Below are 16,089 nucleotides of genomic sequence, written 5' to 3'. Positions count from 1 at the left end.
AACATCTTCCGAAACCAATTCTTCCTTGAGTGTTGGCTTAAGTAACTGGTAGTTTCCCTGTGTTACAATTAATTTGATATAAAAACTATATTTCAACTCAGATCAAACTCAACTTGCCATGACTTTGTCTACTGTCAGTAGGGTTGGACTTGAAATTAATATATGAATGATATATCAGAGCCCACCCATTCCAAGTAGACTCATTGCCCAGAGTGTAGAGGATCTTTAAACCTAACACAGGGTGAACAGAATGGACACAACACTTCACCACTGCTGTCTCGGAACCTTTGGCTAGGATGTGGAGGGCTATTGCTCTGCATAGACACACCACCACCTTTTCCTGAATTGCTATGACTCTTTACAATGCTTAGTACACTATAATTGAAAACACACTTTAGGCCTTTCCTCAAAGTAGAGTACATTTCCTGCAACCTTTCAAAGGCATGCAGGCAAATGCTGTCAACTTCTAATTATATAGGTGTTCTATCAACAGCCAAAAGCATTATTAAATTGAGTTTATTCATACCTCTACTTCTTTCCCAAAATCATTTGAACTAGTACGCAACAATAGAAAATGAGAATAAGGGCAGAACAATTTCTGTTTAAATCTCAGCTTGTTATTTCTCCACTACAAAGCACACTTCAAGGGCACTAGTGCCTCACCCTCAATTGCTATATGTTCAGGGAACACAAACTAATTTTAATGTTAGACTAACCTAAAATATTAGGAAGATAAATAACTGGAGGTTGCCACAGTGGATTTCAAAATCAAATGAATGAATAATTTGGGGAACATGTGCCTTTTGGATGCATGTACCCATGAACAATTAACTTAGATTATTGTTGACTACAATCATCACATTGGAATATTCTATGTGATTCATCTCCACAGCCCAAGCTTTTAAAAACATGTTTTATCTTAATAATTATAATACTCTTCACCCCCATCTTCATCACCTCTCAAATGTGAAATTAAATTAGATTTTCTCAAAATTGTGCATTCTAAGAAGATGTTTCATAAACACTCACTCTTACAGGAGTAAATTCTATCCTAGCCCAAGTATTGCTAAGGGTAGGTAGCCAGAGGGAGCACTGCCCCTAGGATGGCATGTGGTGGGCAGAGGGGTCCTTGAGGTCAAAACTATTTTCATAATAGCACTAAGATGTTATTGCCCTTTTATCTGTGTTGACATTTACACTGATGATGCAAAAGCAATGGGAATAAAATGCTGGCATCTTAGCTTGAATCAAGACAGTGGCACCAAAATGTACTAGTAGTCATTCTCTTCACCTCCAAGCATTTAGAGGGAAAAAAAAAAAAAAGTTTCATTAAGAATGTCCTTGATGAAGCAGTAAAAAAAATATTAACTTTATTAAATCTACACCCTAGAGGACAAGACTTTTAAATATTCTTTGTGGCAAAACGGTAGGTACATATAATGTATTCCAGCTGTGTGCTGAAGCCCATCAGTTGTCTCAAGGAAGATCATTTGCGAGATAGTTTGATATAGCTGCTTTTTTCATGGAATATTATTTTTACTTGAAAGAATGACTGACAAACTGGTTCCTCAGACTTGGGTATTTCTCAAAAAAATGAATGAACTGAGCCTGTAACTTCAAGAAAAACAATGCATAGTATTTTTGGCAATGACAATATTTGCAGTTACAGATGAAAACTAGAACTTTAGGTAACTTGTATCCATCACTATGAGCTTAACAGCTTCCTAAGACTGAAAGAATTTTCTGATGAGATTCATAGTGATATGAACGAATGTGACTTTCTGATATTGTGTCAACATTTTGGAAGGACTGTGTAACTCAGGGAACCAGTCTTTTCCAAATGATCAATGCATCATATTACAAAATCGTGCTGTAGGAAAAGGTCCATTCAAAGTACAAGACAGACTAATAGATTTTAATGTAAGAATATAAAAAGTTCATAGATATGATCTCAGATTCCACGTGTCAGAAACTTTTAAGAAGCTCCCACTCAGCAAGTTTTGGTGTAGTGTCAAAGAAGAGTATCCATAATTATCTGAAAAGGTTATTAAAATACTCCTTCCTACCTCCTACTACATATCTGTGTGTGGCTTGATTTTCTTCATCTATGTCTTTAGCAAAAGCAACATATCACAACTGATTGAATGCAGAAGCAGATATGAGAATCTAACTTTTCCTAGTAAGCCAGACATTATAAAGATCTGCAGAAAGGTAAAAAAAATGCCACTCTTCTCATTAAATTTCTTTTGTTTCCAAAAATACGATTATTTTTCATAAGAATGTGTTAACTTGTATTGTTTTTATTGTTGTTGTTTACATATGAATTAATAAATAGATGTTTTTTAAATTTCACAGAGTTAACATGGAATGTAGGCTATATCAAGACATAATTCGCATAAATGAAAGTACTTTGGGGCCCTCAGTAACTTTTGAGAGTATGAAGGAGTCCTGATTCCAAAAGGTTTGAGAACCACTGCCCTAGACATTAACTGAGATGCAGTTAAGGAGAAAAAAGAACTTCTATGGGTGTTTTACTAGAGGTCTTGGAATCCAAGTGTAAGTATGATTACACTTGTCATAAAATGAAACCCATTTAGCTCCAGGAGCTGAGAGTTGATTTTGTGTTCCTCAAGACTGCTCCTCTGATTGAGATCCCTTATGAGACTCCTAGAGTGATAGTTAGGATTCTCCAGAGAAATAGAACCTTATATATTATACATATATACTGGGGTGCCAAAAAATGTATGCACATGACGTGTATTCATCTTCTGTTATTAGTATATATTGAGTCTTTTTAATACAGCTTTTTCCTTTCTAAAATGTGTGTACATTCTTTTTCGGCACCCTCTGTATGTATATATATTTAATTAATTAATTAATCATAGGTATGGTTCATGAGGTTATGGAGGCCAAGAAGTGCCATGAGCAGCCATCTGCAAGAGAGAGAACCTGGAAAGCCAGTAATGTAATTCAGTCCATGTCTGACGGTCTGAGAATTGGGTGGACCAATGGTGTAAGTCCTGGGGTGTGTCCGAAAGCCTGAGAACCAGGAGCACCAATGTCCTAGGTCAGAAGAAGATGGATGTCTCAGATCAATCAGGCAGAGAGAATTTGCTCTTCCTCCACCTTTTTGTCATATTTGGACCTTCAACGGATTGGCTGGTGCCCAACCTCATTGGTGAAGGCGATCTTTACCCAGTTTATGGATTCAAATGCTTACCTCTCCCAGAAATACCCTCACAAACACACCCAGAAATAATATTTTACCAGCTATCTAGGTATCCCTTAGCATAATCCAGTTGACACATAAAATGAACCATACGGAGAAGTGGGTGTTCACCAAGTCCTGTTGGAACAGGTTGTCCAGCCATACAGAGAAGCTGGTTGCTCTGAACAGAGGGTCCAAGTCTCTTCCAGCCTCAGACCCTTTAGAAAAGTAAAACCAGTGAGGGCCTCTCTTTTTCCCAGGGCCTAAGCTACTGCCTCAAGTGTTAAGACAGGGACACTCTTACCCCCAAAGTGCTCCAAGTCTGACATTTAAAATCATGAGTGCCTGTCCCAAAGCAGAGATATGGGTCTGGCATCTCTCCTGGCCTGGACCTCACGCACTGTAAATCAGGATCTGGTGACGATGACCAGCCATCATTTACAGAGGGGGAGGCTTTTGCTGTAATCTGTACTTGTATTCTTAGGAGGCGAGGGCCTGGCTGGGATCAGCAAGTTTTGTCACAATTTGGATAAATCATGCTTTCAAAAGTAGTGGATTTGCAAGAACATGACCCAACAGAGAACCTGGCAAGGGAAACATTTCTGGCATTTGGGGTGTCTTTCATCCAAATTCATGTGCTTAGGTTCGTAACCTTCAACATTTTCCCAATAGTTTTTCAATTGGACACCGCCTCGGAGGACAAGTCGCATTTAGACTTTGTGGCCCATGTTTCCCTCACCTGGTCCTTTGTGTCAGCTCTAATCATTGCATTGCTCAGTCCTTTCTTATTTATTGCAAACTTGAACCCCAACTGAGACAAAACTCTTGTCTCCAAAGCCTCATTTGCTAGGCCTCATCATCTCTAACAGGTTAGCTTCCTTGAGCCTTTTTTTTTTTTAATCTGCAATGGATGAAAACTCCCCTGAGCAGCTCCCTCCCCCCACCCACTTCATGCATTTTTCCAGCTGCTTTGTCTGGTTGCTTAATGGACTTTCTTGCTGCCTGACCCAGTCACCCTCTGACCTACCTGAAATCGTACTGTTGTGTCCTCCTGAGTCGCCTCATGCATTGTGTCTTCTCTTGCAGCCCCTCTCTCTGCAATCACCTCTGAGCCAGTTTCTCCACTGTATCTTTCCCATTGTCCAATCTGCTCCCTATCCCACCCACTTTGGGGCACCCACCCAAGCATGTTGGCAAGGTTGTTTACCCAACTCACATGTTAAGCAACTTCTTCCTTAGACTATAGCATTTTATGCCATAATATAAGAATAACAAAGAACAAAACTATCACACACCAAGAATCATGATTTTTGTTGATCAGCAAATGAAAAGGGAGCAGAAGCCAATCAAAAAGCTTCCTGTGGGTTTTCCTTGTCCTCTTTCCTCCATGATTCCTATCTCTGTCATCTGTAGTCCTGCCAGTCTGCCTCCATCATTGTTTTTTTTGCCAGATTTAATGCAGTTGGATATCTGTATAGTGCTCCCACTGGAGACCAAGATACCTTGAACTCCAACTGTGTCTTTTGGTTGTTGAGGGGTTGGTTATGCCTTTTTATGGGATTAAAAGTACTTTCATATAAAATAGCAAATATAATACCATGGGAGGCCGACTAGTCTATGCTCCCTCTCTTCTATCATTTAAACTTATACTTTAATATTTTTGATAAGGAGGGGAAAATAGAGCTTCAGATGAGAATCACAGGACTTGCAGATCTCTTGGTTTGCCCTGGTGTTTCACAGATGAGGAACTGGAGGGACTGAAATGTTGGATAAGGCTCCTAACTGAGCGCTGACCAGTGAGTCTTCTGTTCCAGAAAATTAGCGCTCAAACATCGGATAATGTGAAGACGTAGCAAACCAATTTTGCAAACCAGAATGTAGAAGCATTTGATCTAGCAGCATACAAAATTAGGGATTTGAGTGCTTTTAAAGATTGTACATGGAACATTCAGCATAGATTTGATATTATTTTACTAGCTTCTGGAAGATTGTTTTAAATGTGAATAAAGGGTACCTATGGGGCTAGGAAGAAACCTTTAAAAATTAAAAACACAATTTCACAAACTATAGAGATAAACTCTACGTTGAGGTTATAGATACTATTGATTAAACATTGGAAACCCTAAAAAAAAAACAAGTAAGGCAGAGGAGGTATTACATCTTCTTAGCATAAACCTTGGAGACATTTCAAAATAAAATGTTTATACCTTTATGAAAAGAGTGCTTATGAAACCCAACTTCAGGTCCATTCCAATGTTAGCCAGTGGTACACTCAGCCTTGGCCAATTGTCTTACAAAAGTCTTTCAGTGGGGTTCATAGTTACCTTGGAAAGATGTCAATGTGTCAGTGCAAATCTATTACCCTTAAAGTGCAAACCATGAGTCACCCAACCCAGCTCCCTGACAGCAGGTCAACAGGGTTGTTTTCATGTTGGAGGATGAGTGCTCTTTACAGCTGCAGCTTCTGAAACCTCCTCCTCCTCCCACGTTGCATTCAGCAGCCCTTATGTGAGGAACACTGGGGAAAATGGAACTTTGGGAAATGTTCAGGATCAAACAAAAATGATACCCGCTAATTAATTTCTCAAAACAATCGAAGGGACAGAATGGATAAACTACAGTACACATACGTGTCCTGGGATCTGAAGCACAACTGGTTCAGCAAGTGTCTTTCAGTAAACAGCCTCTGGTGAATGGACTAGCAAGTTAGTGTGGAGTTACAGTCTGATAGAGGAGCTGCACCATGGGCGTTGTGTTGTGTAAGATCCTCGCAGACCAGCGCTCCCTTGCCCGGGTCTTGTTCCCATAGAGTGCAGAGGACTGGCTGCCGTGTGGCTCCCACTACTATGCCCTGAAAAACAGACAACCAGGCATTGCAGGAATTACTTAATTTCTAAAGGTCATGCCTCTAGAAATTTGCACCCCAGGAGGTTCAAGCTCCATTTGTGCCAGGTTGTTTGTTGTTTTAGAGAAAGCTTAGGTTGCTGACTGCTTTTTTACATATTCCAGCTCCTCGGAGGGTTTGCTTCTTTGTAGGGTGTCCGCGGGAAGCTTTGTTGTGACTTTTGCATAATATACATGTTTTTGTTCAGCAGTATTTCTGTCTGAGTGACAACATAGTTACATATGGGGGTGAGGGAAAGAACACACTGTATCAGTGAGACTAACTCATTTTCACATCAATTTTTTGAACCATTTCATTCTTCACTTTATGGCTGGGGAAACTGAGGCATGGCCCAGGCAAGAAATTGCTAGAAGCCGTGTAATTGGACCACTTTCACTTGGGACTGTAGACATGTTAATTCGATGACTAGTATTCTCCTTCATCCCTAGTGATCTCCCTATATCAATCAGGCAGAAGCCCAAGAAAGAGATGGGCCATGTATCATACCCAGTGGCCAAGAGACTCCAGCTTTGTCTAATAGGGAAGGAGTAAACCCAGATGCCCTGGTACTCTCCCCAGGAAATGTTTCCAGTTCCCTGAAAAACAAAGATGAGCTCCCACGTAGATATCAATTGTTATGTTATTAAAGTAATCTCTAAAAGTAACCAGAACACACACAAGCGGAAAGTGTCACTGAATTCCCTCTGAGCTGTTGAGGTAGCACCATGCTGATTCTCCTGCCTTGGCCTCCCCTGGTTCTCCTCCTTCCTCTGTCCTGTTCTGTGCCCCCGGAACTCACCTCGGAGTGACTGCATCACCACAGCTCCCTGGCTGGCTCAACAGACAGATGGGTTCAGCCAAAAAGAACTATCATGGGAGGGAAAAGAGGGAGATGGAAGGGGGTAGAGATATTGTTTCTTTCTTCCCTCCCACTTTGATGCTTGGTCTCTGGCTAGAACTCTGTCCCTCCATGGATACACGACTTCCTCCCCTTGTTCCGTCAGCCCCAGATGTGGTAATGGCCTTCCACCACTGAGTTTCTGGATGCCTCATCAGCCCTTATTTGTTCCCATGAACTTTCCTGCACCTCTATGAGTCAGCAGTCCCTTCATTGAAATCATCCGAGGTGAGTTCTGTTCACTGCCTGAACCTAAGACTGATCTAAGTTCTTTTCATTCATTCACCAAATATTGAATGAGTGCTGCTCTGTGTCGGACACTGCGCAAGCCACTGGAAATGCCATGGGGTGCAAATAGAGATCTTATCCCTGACCCGGTAGACTTTGCAGAACTCCAGGGCTTATTTTAGTTAACCCTTCCTAGTTATTTCCCATAAAACTAAAATGACTTTTTTTTTTTACCTTTGAAATAGAGAAATTCTCCCTGGTAGCCAAGAACTCCGAGAACAGGGAATGAGGCTATGTGAGAAGTAATAATAGGCCCCAGCTCAATACTAGACACATAATTAGTAGATGTTATAGACTGAATTGTGTCTGCCCAAAATTTATATGTTGAAGCCCTACCCCCCAATGTGTTGGTATTTGGAGGTGGGGCCCTCATGATGGGAATGTGTACACACAGACACACACCACACAGCACACACGCACACACACACACACACACCCCTAGATGGTATAGCCTACTACACAGTGAGGCTATATGGTAGTCCACTGTCCTATATGCAATATGCAGTCTGCCGTTGACTGAAATGTTATGCAATGCATGACTATGTATATATATATATATATATATATATATACACACACACACACACACATATATGAAGGCCATGTGAGGACACAGCAAGATGTTAGCTGTCTGTAAGCCAGGAAGTCAGCCTTCACCAGAACCTATCCATGCTGGCATCCTGATCTCAGATGTCTAGCTTCCAGAGCTGTGAGGAAATAAATTTCTAAGCCACCCAGTCTATGGCATTTTGTTGTGGCAGCCCCAGTTAACTAATATAGTAGATGATTAAAAAAAGAAAAAAAAGACCAAGCAGAATCAGTTGTCCAAAGGTAAAGTCTTGGTCCCCCAGGATATAGGACCATCTCAGTTCCATGTTCTGAACAAATTTGGGGTGACCTAAGCTAAACTGCCAAGTGATCACTGTTTTTCTCTAGGACCCGTTTCTTGTGTCTCCTCTGTGCGTTCTCCTATCCCCACTTGCAGTGTGTTCAGTGCCCGTTTGCACTCTCAGCAGCACCCAGAATTGACACTGTGTTGCCCACCCTCTCCTGATAGATAGGGCGTATAGTCCTTCTTCATTCAAGACATAACTGTTCCTCCCCACTTCATTTCCCAGGACTGCCTTCTCCTTATGCCCCCAAAATGATAGCCCGTGGGATGATGAGAGCTGTTTATTTCAGTTCTCTTTTATTGCCCACATTATTGAAATACATTGCTATAATTAAAACTTTTTTAATTTAAAATTTAAAAAGTTAAAAACAATAAGTATATTAGCTACTCTATGCTAAAGTCTTCAGCGGTACACAAACCTTGTTCTCATGTTTTTGGTTTTGTTTTGTTTTGTGTTTTTCTGATAGGTATACATATAAAGTAGCCTGAAAGTACACGATATCATAGCATAAACATGGCTGTCTTTCTGGAATGCTCCTTTCACGCAAATATTTGTTGGGGGAAAGTTAAGTAATTTAACTTTCAAATAATTTAAAACATACTTTTATGAAGAAAGATTTGGATGTACCATGGACCTTGGTTTTCCCCCTGGAAAATGGGGGTAATGACAGCGTTGCTTTTACCCTATGGGATCCGCCTGGGATTTAAAGGAATCCTGTATGTGAAGCCTTAAGCACAGCCAACTGCTCCTGATGGCATGGACTATGCCCTGAGGTCCAAACTCTGTGAATTTTAAGTCAAAATGCAAGGTCTCAAAGAAATTTTGCCCGGAAACCTTTTCCGGCTCCATCCCTAGATCCCAGAGGACGAGTTTTCATTTTCTTTGGCTACTAGAGGAAAAGTTTGAATATATTACCTCTGCTTTCTGGATTCCCCATGCTTTATCCCAGGGCAGTGACTTTAATAGCAGGAATTTTAGGCACTGTGGCATTCATTCAGTTATAAATTTCACTTATAAAACATTTATTGAGGTTTTCATGATTTGATTTGTTTTAAACCAACCTATTCTCCCTCCTCCACCCCGACTGTTGTGCCTGAAACAAAATAAATGACCCAGTATTATTTGGCATTCATCAGACATAAATCATAACCCACATTGGATTACTTTCAAGACTATGTTATAGTCCTACGGAAAAGTATAGTTCTGAATGAGGACTACCCTTTCCCTTTTAACACTTTTCTTTGGCTAAAACAGATAGGCAAGCAAAATTCAAAAACAAAACAAAATTTATTTTATAAACCTGGATTTTCTATGCACTCAGAAGAGGATTTTTAACCAAACAAAACCAAGCAAACCAAACCAAACAAAGCCCACATATACAAATTTTGATAATGTTTAACCAAATCTTAGGTTGGAATCTTACCCTTGAAAGGACTAAAGTCACAAGACAAGTCTAGTTGTCTCGATATGCTTTGAATAAATGAATGCTTTTAATTATACACTGTTTTAAGTACCTGTGTCACTCTGTTAGTTACTATGTTGGACTACTGGCTTCAACTCACCACAAAGTATACTTAGTACATAATAATAACATTGCATGCATAGTAATGGCTAATATCATCCTATATTACTTATGCTTTGGGTAGGCAGTGTGAAAAAAGAACCATGGTCTCTGCTGTTATGGAACAAATATCATAATGACAAGTCATAATCCTTTATGTAGAAGGGTCTACTGATAACAGTTTAGACTTTATCCAGTTATTTTTGTTTAAAAATTAATAAAACAAAATAAGTAAACATATAAACATTGGAAAAATGATAAATGTGATAACGCCTCTTGTTTCAGATGCTTCGGTCAAAGATCTTGTATCTGATTGAAAGCTCTTTCAGCCCATAAATCACCTAAATTTACCATTCATTTATAATTGAGTTGCTTGTCTAAATGGACAACAGGGGCTGGGGTGGGAGTGGGTTGCACGCTGTTGAACAGGACAGTGAGGGCACCTCCTGTTTCTCCACTCCAGGGACTGCGGACCCTTTGTTGCGTATCTTCCAATCTTTCAAGAGAAGCAGGAAATCTAAATTTTATTGAGAAATCTCCAAGTGATGGGACATATATATCAAACAAAATACATCTGCAGGTCAGATCTGTGGACCACTAGTTGGCAATATCCCCTCTATATATACATAACTCCCAATAAATCACTGTAACTCATACAGTGTTCTTATCTTATATACATTAGGCCAAAAAATAAACAAGGCCCTCAAATACCATTGCATGTCACAGATTTATAGACTCTCAATTTTGGATGTGGGTTAGCCTTTTCATTTAGCTTTTCATTTGATCGCCCCTAGTAATGAGGCAGACTCTCACTGGACAGAACTCTTGGTGAGAGAGTTCTTTCTCAGAGTCAGTCGAAATCTGTCATTTCCTTTTACACCCATTAGGATGGCTGTTATCAAACAAACAGAAGCTAACAAGTGATGGTGAGGACGTGGAGAAATTGGAACTTGTGTGCATTGCTGAAATCTTGTGAAATGTAAAATAGGGCTGCCATTGTGGAAAACAATGGCAGTTCCTGAAACAATTAAATATAGAATTAGCACATGATCCAGCAATCTCACTGCTGGGTATATACCCCAAAACAACAGAAAGCAGTGATTCAAACAGATAGCTGTACACCCATGTTCATGGCAGCACTATTCACAGTGGCCAAAAAGTAGAAACAATACAAATGTCCATTGACGAATGGTGGTGTATACATATAGTGAAATGTTATTCAGCCTCAAAAAGGAAAGAAAATCTGACACCTGCTACAACATGGATGAACCATAAAGACATTGTGCTTAGTGAAATAAACCAGACACACAAGGACAAATGTTGTAGAATTCCACTCACACGAGACACCTAGAGCAGTCAAAGTCATAGAGACAGAAAACAGAATGGTGAATGCCAGGAACTGTGGCATTAGTGTTTAATGGGTACAACATTTCAGTTTGGGAAGATGCAAAAGCTCTGGAGATGGGTGATGGTGATGGCTGCACAACAATGTGAATGTATTTAATGCCGCTGAACTGTATGCTTAAAATTGGTTAAAACGGTAAATTTTATGTTATGTCTATTTTACGACAATAAAACATAAAAAGAACTCCAGCATTTCCTCTCTCTGCTCTTTCTTCTGCCCTCTGAAGCCATACTGCATAGGTCTGCTGTTTTACATGACTATCCTCCAAATATCGGCAGAGAACAGCCCTGGTACTTCCCAGTCTCCCTTTCTGCATCTTTGGTGCTGTCCTCTGCGCCCTTCCACTCCCTCTGGGCCCTGCACTCGGGCCAGAACATAGCATCTGTGCAAAGGGAAGCAGGAAGGTTACCTCCCCTGCTCTAAGACAGACTTCCAGGAGGTTGCCCCTGATGGCATGACTCAAATGTATGAGGTTTTATCTCATTTTCTTTTGTGTTTCCAGCACTGTTAGTGTGACTCACTTATTTGCAAATGATAGGTAATCTCGAAGGAAAGAAGCAGAGAAAAGGAGATATCTAAGACTGTTATTCCCTGATCAGATGTCTTCAAAGCCAATCTATAAGCAATACTTCAATTTCTTTCTAAATCCTGGAATGAAAGCATAGATAGATCTAAATTTCCAATGAAATGAACCTGCAGTTGAATAAGGCCCCCAAGGAGGCTGCCTGATTCATCACGGACTTTTCTGTCTGTCAGAAGAGGAGAGACACTGAAAGATGCTGAAACAAAACTTTTTTTCCTCTACACCTTGCCTTCACCTTTCCTGACACTTTTACTACTGTAAGGTAAATGGAGTCTTGCAAGTTTAAAAGTTAAATTTCCAAATGAGGGCTCCTCCTATTCTAGGTATCAATAAAGCCATTTGTCCTCCTTCCTGTAAACCGCTCTTTAACCCTAAAATACAGGGACCCTTTCATATTATTTCCAATTTGGTGTTTGCTCATACAGGAGAATGTAATAAAAAGAGACTTCCTAAAGAAGCTCTGACAAAAATCTGTGAGCCCTTTTGACCTCACAGACTTTAAGGCATCCCAACTTATTTCCTTCTAAGAAGAGGGGCGGAAAAAAAGGCTTCCTTGCTAAAACAGCTAGCTTTGCAAAGGACCTTGAAAGGTCGGGGGGGATGCTGGGAGTTCCCAGCTTGCCAGCTCAGGCTCCGGTTCCACTAGGTCATGTTAACTATGAGTGTGCTCACCAGAGAAGGGAGATGACCTCAATTGTCTCAACAGGATGTAGGACAGCAAAGGGGCGCTGCAGCCCGTGGCCCAGGCCTTCCCTATTAAGAGCTTTAAATATCACTGGTATTAGTAAATGAGCAGCTACAAGCAGTGTCATAAACCTTACGCGTTCACAACACAGTGTGACAAATCCTTCTTGAAATATTGGTTGTGGCTGAAGGATTCCTGATTCTGCTGGGTACGGAGCAAGGCAGACGAGCCAGCCAGCAGGGTCATTTGTCTCTCAGCCAAAGTCCATCCATGGGCAGGAGCATTATTACTTCTCATTATTAACGCTAATGACAACAATCCATGTTTTTATGGCATTTGAATATTGCAAAGTGCTTCCACATCGTCGTTGTAAGTCATTCTACCCCACAACGGAGCAGGTAGAAGGTCAGAAGGGAAAACACAGAGCTTAGATGCAACAGAGGCTGATCTCAAGACTTGGGCCGAGTTGCTAGCCCAGAAGTCATACGTTTATACTGCTGAGAAGTTAAAAAGTCAGTAGAAACCCCTTGCTGGAAATGGCCAGATATGTTCAAGGTTCCCATCGAGGACTTCAACAAAGTGTGAAAACTTCTGAGCACTCGGGTTTTATCTTTGCTCCCCCTTTCCCTTTTAGCTGCCCACTCCCCAACTCCACACTCCAAGCCAGGCCCTGAGGTCTCTCCCCGCCTGTTCAGCCTCACCCACCTCTCTGGGCTCACTTCCTGCTCTGACTCCTCTGGCTCTTCTTCCAACAAGCTCCGCTCTTTCCTGCTTCAGGGCCTAGGGCTGCATTGTGACTTTCATGGACCCATTCTTCTATTACAAAAAAAAAAAAAAAAAAAAAAAATTATATTTCACAACTGCATTTATATAAAGGTGAATAATTTAATGTTATATATTAAAACATTTCCTCTGATGTGAAAGTTCTTCTTTTTTCTTTTGATTTTAAAAGAAATTAAAACATTTTCATGGGCCCCTAAATGTGTTGTGGTCCTGTGTTTATTGGGCCTGATAGAAGCAGTGGGCTTGTCAAGACTTTTTGCATCTGCTATTCCCTCTGCTTGAAATTCTCCTCCCCCAGACAGTCACACAACATATAATCTCCTTGCATTCATGGTTCTGCAAAAATGACATTTTTTTTTTTTTTTCAGAGAGGTTTCCTTTAGTCACCTTATCTGAGCTAGGCCCCACACCTCCACTCCGCCACTCATCTCTATTCCTCAGTCCAGCTCTGCTTTTTTTGTAAGCATCTGACATCCTAGTAGATATTTATTCTTGTCGTACTTATTTGGTCTGTTTCTCGCCCTGGAATGTAACTTCTGTGACACTAAGGTACTCTGTCCTTAGGGCTCATACAGTGTCAGGAACCCAGTAGATACTCACAAACGTCTGTTCCATGTTCAGTGAATTTATGTCTGGGATATTTCTTCTATATTCCAAATCCTTCCTCATCCACTATATAAAGAAAATAAAAGGTGAGCATGAAGGAAGAAGGAAACTGCTTTTTTTTTTTGCTCAAATATCCAACCTTATGGAGGGTCTTGGAAAGGCTGGAGAGATGCTAGAAGCCCCCAGCTTTTCTAACCAAGTTGCCTGCTCTGGGTTTCCCATCACTTTTTACAGTTTCCTATCTGAGAGCACGTCACTTTGTTCTGCAGTTATACAGGGTTGCTGAGGCTTTGCATCCCTCATACCTGCTTTAAAAAAAAAAATAAATAAATATTGCATTGTGATAAGAATATGTAACATGAGATGTACCCTGTTAACAACTTTTAAAGTGTGTAATACAGTATTGTTCACTATAGTCACAATGTTGTACAGCAGATCTCTAGACCTTATTCGGCTTCCTTAACTGAAACTTTATGCCTCTTGATGAGAAACTCCTCATTTCTCCCCTCCCTTCCCCCCAGCACCTGGCCAGTAGCATCTCACCCTTTGAGTCTATAAATTTTCCTGTTAATAATACCTCATATAAGTAGAATCATGCAGTATTTGTCCTTCTGTGACTGGCTTATGTCACTCAGCATACTATCCTCAAGGTTTATCTATGTTGTCACATATTGCAGAATTTCCTTCTTTTTTTTAAGACTGAACAATATTCTATTGTACATATACACCACATTTTCTTTATCCAGTCATCTGCTGATGGACATTTTATGTTGTTTCTACATTTTGGCTATCGTGAATAATGCTGTAATGAACATGGGAGTATACCTCTTCCAGAGCCTGATTTTAATTCTTTTGGATAAACATACAGAAGAGGGATCGCTGGATCATACACTACTGTGTTTCCCTGAAAATAAGCCCTAACCGGAAAATAAGCCCTAGCATGATTTTTCAGGATGACATCCCCTGAACATAAGCCCTAATGCATCTTTTGGAGCAAAAATTAATTTAAGACCCGGTCTTCTTTTCGGGGAAACATGGTAGTTTTATTTTTAATTTTTTGAGGACCCTCGTGCTGTGCTCCATAAGTTCTACACCGTTTTGCATTCACACCAACAGTGTGCTAGCACTCTAATTTCTCCACATCCGCGCAAACTCTTGTTGTTTTTTTTTTTTTAAAGATTTTTGTTGAAATATAGCTAACATACAATATTATGTTAGTTTCAGGTGTATACAAGTTTTTCAACATTTATATACCTAAAGAAGTGATCACCATGATATGTCCAGCCACCATCTGACACCAATACACTATCACAATATTATTGACTATATCTCCATGCTATACATTACATCCCCATGACTTATTTGTTTTATGCCTGGAAATTTGAGCCTCTTATTCCCCTTCACCTTCCCCCCTTTTTAATTTTTCAATTACAACTGACATTCAAAATTATTTTATATTAATTTCAGGTATACAGCATACGGTTAGACATTTACGTAATTTAAGAAGTGATCCTCCTGACTACTCTAGTACCCACCTGGCACATACATGGCTGTTACCATATTATTGACTATATTTCTTACGCTTTACTTTACATCCAAATAACTGTTTTGTAACTACCAATTTGTACTTCTTAATGCTTTCACCTTTTTCACCCTGCTTCCCAACTCCCCTCCCATCTATCACCCCAATAAATCTAGCACTTGTCTGACACCACACATAGTTATTACGATGTTATTGACTATAATCCTTATGCTATACCCTACATCCCCATGACTACTTTGTAACAACCAATTTGTACTCATTAATCCTTCCCTTTTTTTCACTCTCCCCTAAGCCCACCCCCAGGTCTGGCAACCATCAAAATGTTCTCTGTATCTATGAGTTTGTTTCTGTTTTGTTTATTTTATTCTTCAGATTTCACATATAAGTGAAATCACATTGCATCTATTTTTCTCTGTCTGACATACTTCACTCAGTACAATACCCTCCAGGTCCAACCATGTTGCCACGGATGGCAAGAACCTATTTCTTTTCCTGGCCAAGCAATATTCCATTGTATATATGTACCACCTACTCTTTATCCACTCATCCATCAATAGACACCAAGGCTGCCTTCACATCCTGGTCATTGTAAACAGATCTGGAACGAATATATGGATGCACACATCCCCTCGAAGCAGTGTTTTGGGTTTCTTTGGATAAATACCAAGAAGTGGGATTACTGGGTCCTTCCTTGTCCTTTGCTATAGCCTTTGATTTAAAGTCTATATTGTCTGGTATAAGTATTGCTACCC

The sequence above is a fragment of the Rhinolophus sinicus genome, linkage group LG07, assembly GCF_036562045.2.
Source record: "Rhinolophus sinicus isolate RSC01 linkage group LG07, ASM3656204v1, whole genome shotgun sequence".
Classification (NCBI taxonomy): domain Eukaryota; kingdom Metazoa; phylum Chordata; class Mammalia; order Chiroptera; family Rhinolophidae; genus Rhinolophus; species Rhinolophus sinicus.
This window is presented reverse-complemented; position numbering follows the sequence as displayed.